At 44.0% G+C, this 13,574-nt stretch overlaps 1 protein-coding gene across 6 annotated transcripts in view; it reads right to left on the bottom strand.

Annotated features, from left to right (window-relative positions):
- The window catches only part of DGKB (diacylglycerol kinase beta), a 269,619-nt gene that overhangs the window by 229,079 nt on the left and 26,966 nt on the right, over window positions 1-13,574 (bottom strand). Inside the window, exon 2 of one of the 6 annotated variants that reach the window (XM_081883232.1) lies at window positions 10,528-10,613. The exons of the other annotated variants lie outside the window; for them this stretch is intronic. The gene's annotated coding sequence lies outside the window, so the exon portion shown is untranslated. The remainder of the gene's footprint in view (window positions 1-10,527; window positions 10,614-13,574) is intronic. 6 annotated transcript variants of the gene reach the window in all.

Here is a 13,574-nt window from a genome sequence, read left to right as displayed (position 1 = left end):
CTTCATTTTGCTACTGTAACTTCTGCTTTATATTTTATGTAAGTAAGTACTACTTTTACTTCTTCACAAAATAATAAGTGTGTGGCTGTTGTTTTTAAGGGGGAGAAAAGGGGCAATACCAGGAGAAATCCAGTCTGCCTTAAAGCATCATGGATTATTGTTTCTAGAAGGTTAAATCTACATTGTCTTAGCTTCCAAGTTTAAAGCTGCAATAACAACAACAACAACAACAATAACAATAATTTATTTCTACCCCGCCTGTCTGGCTGGGTTTCTCCAGTCACTCTGGGTGGCTTCCAACAGGAGATTTAAAATACATTAAAACAAAAGACATTAAAAAACTTCCCTAAACAGGGCTGCCTTCAGATGTCTTCTAAAAGTCTGACAGTTGTTTATTCCCTTGACATCTGATGGGAGGGCATTCCACAGTGCAGGAGCCACTACCGAGAAGGCCTGGTTCCCTGTAACCTCACTTCTCGCACTGAGGGAACCACCAGAAGGCCCTTGACGCTGGACCTCAGTGTCCGGGCCCTGCCCTTCCTCCCAATGGATTCCAAACACATAATTATTCTTTTTTAAAAATCTAAAATTGTGAAAAACAGTCTTAAGCCACTGGTTTCAAAGCTGCCAGAGTTGATTTAGATGCAGAGATGGTGTTGCACAGTGGCTAAGAGAATGAGCAGCAATCCAAAGATGGCTGGTTCAAATGTCAACTCAGTCATAAAACACACCAGGAGGTCTTAAAGAAGTCACCGTCTCTGAGCCAGGAACCTAGAATGTGGGGATAACAGTAATGGCCAACTTTACAGGGCTGTGATCACACAACAATGCTACAAAGAATGTTACAGCATTGCAAGTAGATTTAGAACACAATCCTATGCTTGTCAAAAGAAAGTCCTGCTGAATCCAATAGAGCTTACTCTCAGGGAAGTGGGTCCAGGATTGCAGCCTTACTGGCACCAATGCTTAGGATAGGGATGCACAACCTTAACTTGAACTGAAAGAACACTTAAAATCAAAGGAAAAACACAAGCCAATAAGGGAACAAGTTGGTTTGCTTTAACTGTTCAAGATCACATTTGGAAGAGACTACCCACCAGATCAGAATAGCTACAGATTCTGGCAATTCTCTTTCACCTTCCCTATGCTTCAGCTATGCTTTTATTACAAATTATGTCAATGCTCTTTACAGTTTGAATGTTGGTAGCTAACTGGTTCACAGTAGCATAAAAAGGGTTAGGGAAAAACAGGGCATCAAGGGCTTAGATCTCCCAAGTGTGTGTGCATCTTCATATTACACACATAAAAATATGCATTGTATGAAATATCAGTTGACATAAAAAAATGTTTGTTTTTATTCCTGTTTTTCAGTTGGAAAACATTGAAAATGAAACGTCCAATACTGGGGTGCTCCGAATAAAGGTCTTCAGCTTTATTAGCTGTGAACACACTTCTTTGTATAAACCTACAGCTTCATTAGTCATGCAGTAGGTGGGAAATTTTATGCTTATGCCTTTAGAAAGAAAGAAAAAGATTCAATGCAGTATACTGTTATAGCTGCTGGAAGTGGTTTTGTAACTTTACAGCAAAGAGAACAGCACTGGTTGTCTTCACTGGTTGCTACACTTAACCACCCATCAGTACAAAACCAATCCCCCTTCCTTCTAGCATCAATTATCCGTTCCCAGTGGCATTTTTAAACTGAGTAACTGGACAGCCCTAAGCGGGGCTAGGGAGGAGCGGAGAGGCAGATCCACTGCCAAATATTAAGCTTCGCTCACACCAGCTAGAGCAGATGATGGGGGGATAGCTGTTGTTCTGCTAGCTTTGGGTATGCTAGTGCCAGGCTAGCAAGCCAAGGAGTCCAAGGATCAAGTCTGTTGGGGTTTGGATAAAGCAGATCCAAAGCGACCAGTGCCCTTTCCTCATCCCCAAAGCACCTTGCAGCTTTGATTAGTTACCTGAACTGATTATGGCCCATGGTATCTTCCCACCCACCTGGTTACAGCTGGAGCCTTCACCCTGGTGAAGCCCCTCACAGTCACTTTCCCCTTTGTGTTGTGCCTTTTAGACTGTAAGCATTAGACTGTCTTTAGTATTAGTTGTTGTAAGTTGCCCTGGGAGCCTTTTGCAGCTGAAGAGCATGGTGAAAATCCTTTAAATGAACTAAATAAATAGAAAGATCCCCGTCCTAATATCTGTACCACCCATTTGCCTGCAACACCTGCCAACTTACCGCAACAACAGCATATATCATTTTCCAACTCGCATTGCTGCAGCTATTGATATTTCAGTGATGACTCATTTAATTTTCAGCACAGCCTGGGCGTGTTAAAAAGGCATGAAGCCCGACCTCCACTTATCAGTTTTTTTCAGGCATCTACTCCATTAGAACAAAGGCAAGTCAATGAGAAAATGGTAAACAGCCAGATAAGATGCACAGTGCAGATGCAGCAGCGCCATGAATCATTTTCATTTGCCCAAGAAATTATGAGGTTCATTGCACACCATAGGAAAACGTTTTCCCCCTATTGTGCTTTCTAGGAATGAATCAAAACAGTTTACTGGCAGCCTAATCCTAAAAACATTGGACTAGATCCAGAGAACTGTATGACTAGTTTCATGTGCCCAAAAGAGATTTGGATTTATTTTTCTTGAATGGAAGTCTGACCAGCAGCAAACCTCACCTGGCACTTCAAAAGCAGGTTGTGATACAGCACAGGAGTCTATGAATGCCAAGGTAAGAAAGAAGAAGAAAAAGCCCACTGGGCATACCAGGTCTTGGGTGCTCCTAAAGGAGCTCTTTAGATCCTGGTCATTGGAAACACTCCAACCATATGTGAGCATATTTGACACCATTTGAATTCAGGAAGGGAATTGTAGCACATGCTCTTTCATTGTAGACATGGTATTTTAGACTACTTAATTTAATTCAAGGCAAAATTATGTTGATGTGTTTAAAGTATTCTATAAGAAAAAAAAAGTATATGTCCAAACTTCAACCCTGAAAATTATAATTACTTGTGGCTAAGAAACAAAACTCCAGACAAGTTCCAAACAAAAACTGCCAGGCTTCAATTTACAGTTTTGCTTGATTAAAGACATGCCCTTTTTTAATTGTCAAAAAATAAATGACTGCATTAGCTCCTTCAAAATTTATATAGATCTTGTGAAACAGTTCAGCTTCGGTCCCTAAGAAACAAAGTAGATATATATTTTTCTGGAAGTTGTAGATTTTATTCATGGATTACAGCCCAACCCTAGCTGACATTAATCTAATAAGCAATAAACACTGCACTCATCATGAAAATATTTAACAGCTTATATTACTTCAAACTTCATTACATATGCAGCTGAACTATAAATACAGGAAAAAAGTTATTCAGAAGTTAAATAATGGCATAAAAATATTTTTACAATGATTTCAGTAGGAAACTGGGGTTTATGCAATACTATAGTTTTACAATGCTTTCCATTTCTTGCAGGTTATTATGCTGTAAGTATTAAACTAGCTAAATAAAATTCTGCTACAGTTCTGATAATACACAATGGCCAGGATCCAAGAGATGTGTTTGAATGTGCCAAGCATAATTTCTGATTTTCTCTTCTTTTGGAACAGCAGGCTCCTAGGCCATAACTAAAATTGCTTTTGAAAACTTCATTAGTGTCAATCAAAGTTTTCCATGCAACATGGGGGATTGCTCTTTGAAAACACAAGTCCAAAGTTCACTTGGGCATATAGAAAGAATCAGTGTTCTTTGTAATCAAATCCATCTCTTATAAGTGCCATGAGTCACTTATATGACAATCAGTTTCCAGAAATTCGAAGAGTATATCCATAATGTGTCCATGAAATGGCATTCTGAATAACATGGATGTGACTCATTCTGTACCATACAATACGCTGCCACCGTGATAAATAGTGCACAATCTCCTAGTCTTGCACAAAGATAACAAATGTGATACCCTGCAGATGGTGTGAATTGCAGCATCCACAATCCCTGGTTTTACATCCTGGGGCTGACAGGAACTGTAGATCATGAGACTCTTAATCTCAGGGATGTGTGTTTAAGCCCCACATAGGGTGAAAGATTCCTGCATTGCAGAGGGTTGGACTCTACAGTCTGTGATTCTGTGAGTATTTGGAGGATACCGTGTGATGACTACCCGTGGATTCTTACATTACATCTCCATCAAAACTAACAATTTGTAACTGTCATTAAGGTGTGCAAACCATGGTTAAGATCAGGCATAGGCAAACTCGGCCCTCCAGCTGTTTTGGGACTACAATTCCCATCATCCCTGACCACTGGTCCTGTTAGCTAGGGATGATGGGACTTGTAGTCCCCAAACAGCTGGAAGGCCTTGTCTGCCTATGCCTAGTTAAGATGGTTAGCATTAACCATATTTAGGACTGGTGCAGATACAAAATCTGGGACAAAACCAGAGACCTTCTTTTCAAAGCAAGCAAGAGGGAATTCCAAGAGTGCCCCTGCCAGGTGAAGTGTGAGAAATGGCAACTAGGGAGGCAGCCCTTTGAATGGTGGCTACAAAATGCCCTCTTCAGAGAGACTTATCTGGAGCCTAGCTTTATGTCATTTCAACTCCTGGCTGGGACAAGTTCCACGGGGGGGAAGCAATAGGACATCCGATCTCGGTGATCATGGGCAGGAGGCGGAGTTACGCTAAGACCAGACCATGTCATTACCGAGGAGGCAGGTTTAGTCGTTGGTTGAAGACTATCCCTGCCTCCGGGTCTGGCCTTGACCGGATGGATACTGGAATCAACAGGGGAAACCCACATGACCTGAAGGTGTTGCTGTGTAATGCCAGGTCAATGATGAACAAAACCACTGCCATCCACGACCTGATCGTGGATGGAGGACTTGACCTGGCATGTGTGACAGAGACCTGGTTGGAGGAAGCAGATGGGCCTGTCCTTGCCGCTGCTTGCCCACCAGGTTTCTCTTACGCACAGCAACCCAGGTCATGTGGGCGGGGAGGGGGGGTTGCAGTGATTTTTAGGAAGTCACTAGCTTGCACCAGGCGTCCTACTGGGAAGACCCAGTTCTCTGAGTGCATGTTCTGGAAGTTGGGCAATAGGGGCAGTACAGGATTCCTTTTGGTGTACCGACCTCCCCGCTGCACCAAGGATTCCCTGTCTGAGCTGCTTCAGGTCGTGGCGGATTTTCTCCTAGAGACACCTAGTTTGGTTGTCCTAGGGGATTTTAACATCCATGCCGACACGACCTTACAAGGGGCAGCTCGGGACTTCGTGGAAAGCATGGCCTCCATGGGGCTGTCCCTGAATAAGTTTGGCCCAACTCATAGTCATGGACATGCCTTAGACCTGGTGTTCACCTCTAGTGACGTGGGTGATCTGACACTAAGTAAAAGTGAAACAAAAGAAGTGCCATGGTCAGATCACTTCCTGGTGCAACTGGACTTCTCCGCGACCCTTCCCCTCTGCAGGGAGGTGGGACCAATTCGGATGGTCCGCCCCCGCCACTTAATGGATCCAAATGGTTTCCAGAGAGTGGTAGGGGATGCCTTATCCCATGTTGATGGCCTTTCAGCTGATTCCCTGGTGGCCCGCTGGAATGCGGAGTTAACCAGGGCTATCGACTGTCTGGCTCCGAAGCGCCCTCTCCGATTGCATGGAGCCCGGACAGCTCCGTGGTTTTCTTCGGAGCTGAGGGCGATGAAACAATCGTTGAGACGGCTAGAGCGTCGGTGGCAAAAAACTCACTCCGAATCTGACCGGACACAGGTTAGAGCTCAACGTCGAGCCTACCAAGTGGCGATAGCGACGGCGAAGAAGACTTTCTTCACCGCCTCTATTGCATCTGCAGAAAATAGTAGCAGGAGACTTTTTCAGGTGGTTCGTAATTTAACAGAACCACCTTTACCACCGGGGCTTTGTAAAGACCCCAAGATCTCCTGCAACGATTTTGCAAAGTTTTTTGCGGATAAAATCACTCATATTCGGAAGGAGCTAGACACCACCGTGGGAGCAGGGCTGGGGCGGGAGAGTGCTAGAGCTCTGCCTGGTCAAGTTGCATGGAATCGATTTCAATCCATTACCCCCGAGGATGTGGACAGGCTGCTTGGACGCGTGAAACCAACCACCTGTCTCCTGGATCCTTGCCCATCCTGGCTAATAAAAGCAAGCCGGGAAGGGCTGGGCGATGGGCTCTGCGGGGTGGTGAATGCTTCCCTCTGTGAGGGAGCATTCCCAGATCCGCTGAAGGAGGCGGTCATCAAACCGCTTCTTAAAAAACCATCTTTAGACCCGGCCAGTATGGCCAACTATCGCCCAGTCTCAAATCTTCCATTCTTGGGCAAGGTGATTGAGCGCGTGGTTGCTGAACAACTCCAGGCACGCCTGGAGGATGCGGACCATTTGGATCCCTTCCAATCGGGATTCAGGCCTCATCATGGGACTGAAACTGCCTTGGTCGCGCTGGTTGATGATCTCCGGCGAGCTAGGGACAAAGGTGAGAGTTGTTTCCTAGTTCTGCTGGATCTCTCAGCGGCCTTTGATACAATCGACCATAACATCCTTCTGGACCGTCTAGGAGGGCTGGGAGCTGGGGGCACTGTTATACAGTGGTTTCGCTCCTTCCTCCTGGGCCGTGTTCAGAAAGTGGTGGTGGGGGATGAGTGTTCAGACCCCTGGGCCCTCACTTGTGGGGTGCCTCAGGGTTCCGTCCTCTCCCCCATGCTTTTTAACATCTATATGAAGCCGCTGGGAGAGATCATCAGGGGGTTTGGACTGGGTGTCCATCAATATGGAGATGATACCCAGCTCTACCTCTCTTTCAAATCAGAACCAGTGAAGGCGGTGAAGGTCCTGTGTGAGTGCCTGGAGGTGGTTGGAGGATGGATGGCGGCTAATGGATTGAGGTTGAATCCTGACAAGACAGAAGTACTGTTTTTGGGGGACAGGGGGCGGGCTGGTGTGGGGGACTCCCTGGTCCTGAATGGGGTAACTGTGCCCCTGAAGGACCAGGTGCGCAGCCTGGGAGTCATTTTGGACTCACAGCTGTCCATGGAGGCGCAGGTCAATTCTGTATCCAGGGCAGCTGTCTACCAACTCCACCTGGTACGCAGGCTGAGACCCTACCTGCCCGCGGACTGTCTCGCCAGAGTGGTGCATGCTCTAGTTATCTCCCGCTTGGACTACTGCAATGCGCTCTACGTGGGGCTACCTTTGAAGGTGACTCGGAAACTACAACTAATCCAGAATGCGGCAGCTAGACTGGTGACTGGGGGCAGCCGCCGAGACCACATAACACCGGTCTTGAAAGACCTACATTGGCTCCCAGTACGTTTCCGAGCACAATTCAAAGTGCTGGTGTTGACCTTTAAAGCCCTAAACGGCCTCGGCCCAGTATACCTGAAGGAGCGTCTCCACCCCCATCGTTCTGCCCGGACGCTGAGGTCCAGCGCCGAGGGCCTTCTGGCGGTTCCCTCATTACGAGAAGCAAAGCTACAGGGAACCAGGCAGAGGGCCTTCTCGGTAGTGGCACCCGCCTTGTGGAACGCCCTCCAATCAGATGTCAAAGTGATAAATAACTACCTTACTTTCAGAAGACATCTTAAGGCAGCCCTGTTCAGGGAAGTTTTTAATCTGTGATATTTTAGTGTATTTCTGGTTTTTGTGGAAGCCGCCCAGAGTGGCTGGGGAAACCCAGCCAGATGGGCGGGGTACAAATAATAAATTATTATTATTATTATTATACCTCCCCACCACCACCTTGAGTCTTTTAACCTGTTCCTGCATTATATTTGTTTCACCTGGGCTATGGGCTTGTTTTAAAAAACAACAACACATACAACTGTTTTTACTTCTTGTATGGTCATTTGAATTACAGTTAATTTGCTTTCACTTTAACCCACCATGACAGCAGTTACAGAACAGCATATGCAAGAGAGACTGTGTACTGTTCCATTGGCACATATATCTGAAGATTACAGCCACAGTCACTAGGTCAGGACCTACTAGATGCAATGACTAATACCTCAAAGTTACCCAGATATATCCTTTCTTAATTCTATATGGTCACTGTTTTCTCAGGGCCAGTTTGGCAGAGTGGGGCATCTGCCTCAGCTAGTGGGCTCTGGGAGGGAAGAGGACAGCAGTGGTGGTCTACCCAGCTGTTCTTTCTGAATCCTCCAGTTGTTTTCCTCTCTTGGAGATGTGTATGCCACATAACCTGCCTCTAATACTCACTCCATACATTTAAACAGTGCTATTTTTCTAGAAAAAGAGGTGCCGGAACTCACCACGAACGCCTCCCTTGTTCTCTTATAAAGGCAATGGCAGTGGCATGAGAGGCGCCAAAACAAAGTTCCAGCAAGTTCTGGCTGGGAAAAAGCCCCGCATTTTAAGCATATTTGAACCACACTGCTTCTCACAATGAACCTTGGAGACTGCATTTTGTTAAGGGTTGCTGGGAATTGTAGCTCTACAAGGGGAAAAGTACAATTCCTGAGATTCTTTGACTAGAGGGAAATATGTGCTTTAAATGTGTGTTGTGGATGTGTGTTGTGGCCTGCATGACTCAGGTGCAATAACGGTTGCTCTCCCATCACCAGCTATGAAGTAAAGCCATTCCAGTCAGCTTCTGTATGTGGCAAATGGGGCAGGAGACATCATTTGTCCTTTCCTTCAGAATGTCTTGCAACTTTTTAGCAGAATGTCTTGGATGGGCCCTGCCTCTCTTCCATCAAACAAGTCAAGGAGGTGAATGCTTTCTGTTCAGCTGCATAGAACAGTTTTAACAGAAGCTTTGCAGGACTGCAGGATTGGTGTAGGTGTACGGTTTGACTAATAAGGCAAGCTAGGTACCCAACTAAAATTCATCAACCAGAAGATATTGGCAGCAACAGTACATGCAGCATATATTTGGGAAACTCTTGCAGGGTGGGGTGGGGAATGCAAAAATAAGAACTCTCTCTTAATCCCCGAGTTTCATTCCTTTTACATGGACTATCCTATCACAGTTATGCAACAACCCCTTGTCAAAACAAATGTAGAACATGTAAAAATGCAGTCACTGTTAATAGCTGGTTCTAATTTAAAACTTTAATCGCTTGTTAAATGTCTAAACTTTGAATATAGAAAAGATAACAATTCCCATAGATGCATACTGCTATTATATCCTGGTTATATTCACCATTTTTCATTTATATGTCCATTTTGTATGTGACCATAAGGAATATTTTAGTCTAAAAGAATTATCACTGCAATTTTAAGAGCCACAAAATTCTGTTTGGAGAGCTTTCAGATTTTCTTCCTGTGTTGTCAATGACAAAAAGCATGCCTGTGACCTTATGTTCATCCACGCTGAAGTAAGAATTCAATCTTGTGCATTTCAAATACTGGATCATCCGTCAAGTTTATTTTTCTCATCACAGAGACAAGAAAAGCTCACCAAACAGTAATGGTATCTTGAGCAATATTAACCAAGAAAGAAATTCATACTGATCCATCATGATAATTTCAAGTGATGCCTTAGTAGCTTCTGCAAGACCAATATGAGATTTTGTGCTTCCAGCCTTTGGTGCAATATGGAACATTTAATGATGGACAGTTAAAATGTCACAAAGCTAAAACAAACTGATGAGGGCTTCAGTCCTATACCCACTGAATTCAATGGGACTTACTTCAGTCCAGACACTATGGGACTATGATTTAAGGTGGGGCGATACTCACTTGCTCTAGAACATATCTAAAAAGGCATGGCTCAATTAAGAGAGGGTAAAAGCAAACATCCACGGGACGTGGGTGGCGCTGTGGGTTAAACCACAGAGCCTAGGACTTGCCAATCAGAAGGTCGGCGGTTCGATTCCCCGCAACGGGGTGTGCTCCCTTTGCTTGGTCCCTGCTCCTGCCAACCTAGCAGTTTGAAAGCACGTCGGAGTGCAAGTAGATAAATAGGTACCACTCCGGCGGGAAGGTAAACGCCGTTTCTGTGTGCTGCTCTGGTTCGCCAGAAGCGGCTTAGTCATGCTGGCCACATGACCCGGAAGCTGTACCCGAAAGCTCCCTCAGCCAATTAAGCGAGATGAACGCCACAACCCCAGAGTCGGTCAGGGGTCCCTTTACCTTTACCTAAAGGCAAACATCACTCATTTCAGACCTAAGCACAACTAACTTTGTCTGTATTGGGGGCATGGGCATGTGTTTGCCAAAGATCTGTTTGCCAGAGATTTGTAAACTTTCACGGTTTTTTTAATTCTTTGCAATTAAAGTGTTTTAAGTGCTAGCCCTATTGTCTCTAAACTGTGCTGCAGAGTCTGCTTCATCACAATTCAAGACAAATGCCACTTGAAAAGTCTTGTATATAATAGAAACAAGCTCGCTTACGACATTGACCCCGTGTCAGCTTAGAAATTTTCTTTTCCTCCCAATTAAAATCATTCATTCATACCCCAAACTAGAATCCTTCTCTAACATGCTGTTTTGTATGAACAGGCAGCTTATATTCTGCACATGCACTCAAACAGGTAATCCCTCACCTTCAATGCAAACTGCAGTACGCTATCCAGGAGAAGTTCCAACATGCAACTGTTAAGATCATAGACTGTATTCCAGATCTTATGCACTAGGTGTAGAAGAAAATTGACTAGGATTAGTCACTTTCTACTGCATTAAGCTATTCATGTGATATACAATAAAGGATCAGGAGAGCACCTTGACTATTTCCCCATAGCAACCATTTCTTTGCAAAAATAAGAACTGTAGTAGAGTATTTTACTCTCAGATAAAACAGGAGAGATGATTGGGGAATGGTAATTTTACACGGGGGTGGAGTTGACTGCTCAAGGAACCGTAGGAAGAAAGCTAACCCAGAGAATTTGAGAGAAAAGTGGCCTTACAACCTCTCCTTCTGCCAGGAAACTCAGTAAGGAATTAGCTTTCCTGGGTAGATGGTTTAGGAATGGACAATATATGTGTTTTCATTTCTAATGGTTTTACCCATAAGTATTTGCTGTCTGATTTTAAAAATACATATACATATGTAATACAAAATAAATATGTACTTACTTAAATATATGTTTTTTCTCTCTCAATTACATCTTTAAATGCTTATTTAAACTGCCAAGAACTGTCACGGCATTCAAAGAAATGCAAAATCCAGTGGACAACTAATTTGCAACCCATGCATTCGTCCAAGAAATGTGGCTCAAGCCACCGTGTACAGGACTTAGGAAAGATGTAATTCCTCAAACACTTACTATGCAACAGTGATTTATGATTTATTTATACATATATTTATATACAGTGGTATCACAAATGTATCACAAAAAACTCACAAAGTAACAGACTCCAACCAGTTTTCTTCCTCTGTTGAAATAACTCTTTAAAATAAACTTTCCATAGGCAAGAAACACTTTACCTCTCTTTCTAATCAGAAAGAGAGCTCTACCTCTCTTTCAAATCGGAACCAGTGAAGGCGGTGAAGGTCCTATGTGAGTGCCTGGAGGTGGTTGGAGGATGGATGGCGGCTAACAGATTGAGGTTGAATCCTGACAAGACAAAAGTACAGTTTTGGGGGGACAGGGGGTGGGTGGGGGTGGGGGACTCGCTGGTCCTGAATGGGACAATTGTGCCCCTGAAGGAGCAGGTGTGCAGCCTGGGAGTCATTTTGGACTCACAGCTGTCCATGAAGGTGCAGGTCAATTCTGTGTCCAGGGCAGATGTCTACCAGCTCCATCTGGCACTCAGGCTGAGAGTCTACCTGCCCACGGACTGTCTCACCAGAGTGGTGGAGTAGTTATCTCCCACTTGGACTACTGCAATGCACTCTATGTGGGGCTACCTTTGAAGGTGACCTGGAAACAACAAATAATCCAGAATGCAGCAGCTAGACTGGTGACTGGAAGTGGCCACCGAGACCATATAACACCAGTCCTGAAAGACCTACATTGGCTCCCAGTACATTTCCAAGCACAATTCAGAGTGTTGGTGCTGACCTTTAAAGCTCTAAATGGCCTTGGTCCAGTATACCTGAAGGAGCATCTCCACTCCCATCGTTCAGTCTGGACACTGAGGTCCAGCGTTGAGGGCCTTCTGATGGTTCCCTCATTGTGAGAAGCAAAGTTACAGAGAACCAGGCAGAGGACCTTCTCGGTAGTGTCTCCTGCCCTGGGGAATGCCCTTCCATCAGATGTCAAAGGAATAAACAACTATCTGACATTTAGAAGACATCTGAAGGTAGCCCTGTTTAGGGAAGTTTTTAAATTACTGTTGTTTTAATGTATTTTAAATCTCCTGTTGGAAGCCGCTCAGAGTGGCTGGGGAGACCCAGCCAGATGGGTGGGGTATAAGTAATAAATTATTACTATTACTGTTATTATTATTTTCTGTGTGTGACTTCTATGTGGCCTGGTTGCAGTTAAATAATCATGTAGGTATTTCATATGGAATCAGCACTCCCATCACTTGCTGATGTACAACTAAAATGACAAGGATATGGGGGTGGAGGGAGTTGTGTCATTCATCACTAGTTATGTTATGGGCACTCATTGACAAACATCCTTTACTTACCTCCTTCCACACAATACTCATGATCACAAGAGATTGAACAGCCATGGGGAAAATAACTGATCACCTTTTACCAGTAACAGAATACTGCTGTTTGTGTGCTCAGAAGGTAAGATATTTATAGTACAAGAGAACTGTCTTGAGGAAAGATGTTGTGGCCTCATACAAGAATTGCACAACCAATGTGCTTAAAAAATAGTCCAGAAAGGCCTAAAAAAGTGTTCAGAAGGCTTTCTGTGCCTGCCTGGGTTGTGGTGATATTGGTACAACATCACAAAATACAGGGCTAGTTAGAACAGTATGTTTTTATGAAACATGGTGCCCTGGATCTGCATGTTTGCATCATTATTATTCATTTTTTACATGAACCACATGGCTCTCCACATGGGCCCCAGCTCATGAGCCTGTCAACAGCCTCATACATTCCACAAGGATGCCAGATGCATGACCCAGGCCACAGTGTTGATTCAGCTCTCTTTGAAACCATGTTCCATTGACTCTGCAACAGAACAAGAGAGCTATGACAAATGCTTAGTATCAAAATGCTGGAAGCCAATTTTTAATAATATATTCGCAAATATATTAGGACCAGCTTTAGGGACACAGGATACATATCACGTTGGCTGCTTAGCTGTCAACATAACAGCTTTAATTATTTCAAAGTTTGCTTATGTAGTCAACATTCTGTCAGTACAGCTGTAGAAGTGAAATATTAAAACAACAGTCTGGGCTGCTGGAAACCCTGAATGAAATTTGTCACATTCACTCTTGTACATTTACAGCAAGTCACAGATTCTCCCTCCCGCAATGTAATTTGCAGTTTCTAATTTCAGCTTTTAAAAAAACACACACAAAACCCTGCAGAAAAAGATAAAATGCAGGTCACTGTGATTATTCTTACTTTTTCCAAGTATCTGTAGGACTTACTTCTGGGTAAATATGCACAGATTTTAAAAGGGAAAAAAAACCTAAAAAATAACTTGCCAATGCACAGCTACAGAACTTTCTACAAAGCACT

This window comes from Podarcis melisellensis (assembly GCF_964234715.1).
Source record: "Podarcis melisellensis genome assembly, chromosome: 12".
NCBI classification, from domain to species: domain Eukaryota; kingdom Metazoa; phylum Chordata; class Lepidosauria; order Squamata; family Lacertidae; genus Podarcis; species Podarcis melisellensis.
The sequence above is the reverse complement of the archived record's forward strand: the minus strand, read 5'-3'. Positions and strand labels throughout refer to the sequence as shown.